General features: G+C 45.2%; 1 protein-coding gene across 1 annotated transcript in view; it reads left to right on the top strand.

Moving 5' to 3' along the window:
* The window catches only part of LOC105307287 (neuronal acetylcholine receptor subunit alpha-7), a 113,474-nt gene that overhangs the window by 66,829 nt on the left and 43,620 nt on the right, over positions 1-3,025 (top strand). The gene's annotated exons all lie outside the window — the stretch shown is intronic.

Below are 3,025 nucleotides of genomic sequence, written 5' to 3'. Positions count from 1 at the left end.
ATGCCAATAAATTTGGAAATTTATCTAGAATTTATTTTTTTTAGAAAAATATAAATCGATTCTAGACAAAATAGAAAAAAATAGACAAAAAACACGATGCATATATAAATACATAAATATGTTTAAGAGACTTTATTTCTAGAGAGCAGTCGTAGGCTCACGGGGTGACTGAGGGGAGGCACAGAGGTTCTTCTGGGCCCCCTGCCCTGCCCCCGCCCCACCTCCCCGTCACCAGCAGCCCCCTCCCGAGTGGGACGTCTGCTGCAGCTGATGAGGCCACACTGTCACCACGTAGTCACCCAGGGTCCGCAGTTTACGTGAGGGGTCGCTGCTGGGGTCGCACACTCTATGGGCATGAACAGACGTGTAGTGACATCTGTCCGCCGTCAGCGTGCCACACAGAGTGGACCCACTGCCCTAGAGATCCCGCGCGCCCCAACTGTTCCCCTGTGCAGCCCCTGAGCCCCTGGGGACCACTGATTATTTACTGTCTTGTAGTGTTGTCTTTTCCAGAATGTCGTGGGGTTGGGATCCTACAGGCTGGCTTCTCTCATCAGTCACGTGCATTCGAGGTTCCTCCACGTCTTTCCGTGGCTTCGTGGCTTATTTCTCTTCAGTGCTGGGTGACATTCAGTGGCCTGTCTGGACCACACTGGATTTATGCACTCACTTATCGATGGACATCTCGGTTTCTTGCAAGCGTTGGATAAGCTGCTGCAAACGTCCACGTGCAGATTGTTGTATAGACATAAGTCTTCAACTTCTCCGGGTAAATGCCAAGCAGTTCGATGGCTGGAGTGTGTGCTAAGAGTGTGTTTAGTCCCGTAAGAAACCACGAAACTGTCTCTCCGAGCATCTGCCTCGCCCCTCGCGGCCCCGCACCCTGCCCAGCGCCTGGTGGTGTCCGAGCTCCCTGTGTCAGCCATTCCGACAGAGCTGGCGGGAGCTCGTGGCTGGCTCGTTTGCCTTTCTCTGAGGACATATGATGTGGAGCGTCTGTTCACATACTTATCTGCATCTGCGCATCTGCTTTGATGAGGTGTCTGTGCAGAGCTTTGGTCCATTTTTTAATGGGCTGCTTTGTTTTCTCATTCTTGAGTTTAAGAGTTCTTTGTATATTTTGGATAACAGTCTTCATCAGAAATATATTTTATAAATATTTTCTCCCAGTCCGAGGCTTGTATTTTCATTCTCTTGATTGATATGTTTTAAGAAGGAAATTCAAAAAGGTGGGTATTATGGGCAATTTCCACTTAGCGTATCATATCGCTTATGGACACACATGTGTAAATCTTAACTAAAATATTTGCACACTAAACCTAGCAATAATTTAAAAATAAATGCTAATAGAGGTAAGTTTGTTATTGGAAACACAAATTTTGTTCAACTTTATAAACATCCATGCGTGTAAATCATCGTATTAACGGAATAAAGGGGAGAAAATCACATAATGAGTTTTGATGTGATCAGGTGGAGAAAAATCAATTGTTGGCATTTAACACACATTTGTGAAACGGAGAAAAACTAGTCAAGCCTGACGTAGCGTCTTTGCCCAAATGCGGAGCAAAATAAAGACACACGTCGTTGTTACTTAAAAAAAAATCTTAACAATGGTATGAATTGAAACACTAAGAAAAGCCAAAGAATAAAGTATTTAAGGATTGGAAAGGAGTAAATTACTATCATTCATAGATTATATATTTTTTTCAAACAGAAAATGCATGGAGACACAGTAGACAAAACATGCAGAAGTATTAAAATATCAAAAGTATTTCCCTGTGCTTGTGACAGGGAATTAGAAAATGCAATTGAACAAATTTTATCTTCAGCATCTGCAGGCATTGAAAAGTATCAATAAATAAAAGAAAGGCCTAAATAAATGATGAGTTATATCCCATCTCTAGAAAAAAATGTCATATTGTAAAGATGTCTGGTTTTCCCAAACTCGTCTGTATGTTTTACGTGATTCCAATTAAAGTCTCCACAGGGTCTTTGTGGGACTGGATAAGTGTACCCTAAAATTTACGACCATGAGCCAAGGGTCAGGATAGCTGAGACAATTCTTAAAAGGACAGAGCTGGGGACTTGCCCAGCCAGACACCAACATTTCTGTTGTGGCGTAGTGACTCCGATCACGTTGTGCTGGGCCCGGGACGGTCCTAAGACTCACAGAACGAAGCAGGGGCCCAGCAACGTTCCATGCTTGCTGCGTAACGCTGTCCCGTGTCACTTGGAACGTCGTTATCATCCATCCAACGTGACGCCCTGCGGTCACAATAACGCCCGTGTCGAATGCCATTTCGGTTGCTGGATAAAAGAGGGATCTCGAATGGACCCTTCTGGAAGGATCCCGCGGATGCCGGCTGTCTCCTCGGACCTCTGACAGGAAGACGAGATGACGGCATTTCAGTTCTGTGGACGACATTCCGGTCACGGGCTGACAGGCCACATTGCTGGCTGTGTCCCCTTAACGTTTCGGAATAAAATACAGAACTAAGTAAAAGTATCCACAGGGAGGACTCACTTCTTTTTTCTAAAACAAGATTCATCTCTTCTAAACAGACTGTTTTCCCTCTGAAATCCAGGCTCAGCCTACGCCAGCAGCGTCTTAATGCGTAATGGACGGCTTTTTTTTTTTCTCAAGAGATTTGAAATAAATAGCACCTTAGATCCACTGTCCTTTCAGAGAGATGGGCAACCTCTCTCGTCCTCTTTACTTTCTGTTCTTCCAATATTTTTATTTGATTTGATTCCTTTTCTTGAGCTGCAGCTGACACATACCGGTGTGCGAGTTTTCTGCGCGTGGTGTATCGGGACACACGTGTAGTATCGGCTAACGCGTTGATGAGGACACCTAATGATTCTTTGGTTTTTTTTCTGGTGAAAATAGTTCAGATGATTTTCATGCCCTCCGCTCGTCCGTCTCTCTGTCTTTCGAGGATGAGGTGGGCGCAGAGGGCACGGGGCTGGCTGCACACAGGCCACGTGGACCGCGGTCCTGGCGGACTCACGCATGGCATTCTCC

This window comes from Pteropus vampyrus, unplaced genomic scaffold, assembly GCF_000151845.1.
Source record: "Pteropus vampyrus isolate Shadow unplaced genomic scaffold, Pvam_2.0 Scaffold487, whole genome shotgun sequence".
Lineage (NCBI taxonomy): Eukaryota > Metazoa > Chordata > Mammalia > Chiroptera > Pteropodidae > Pteropus > Pteropus vampyrus.
This window is presented reverse-complemented; position numbering and strand designations above follow the sequence as displayed.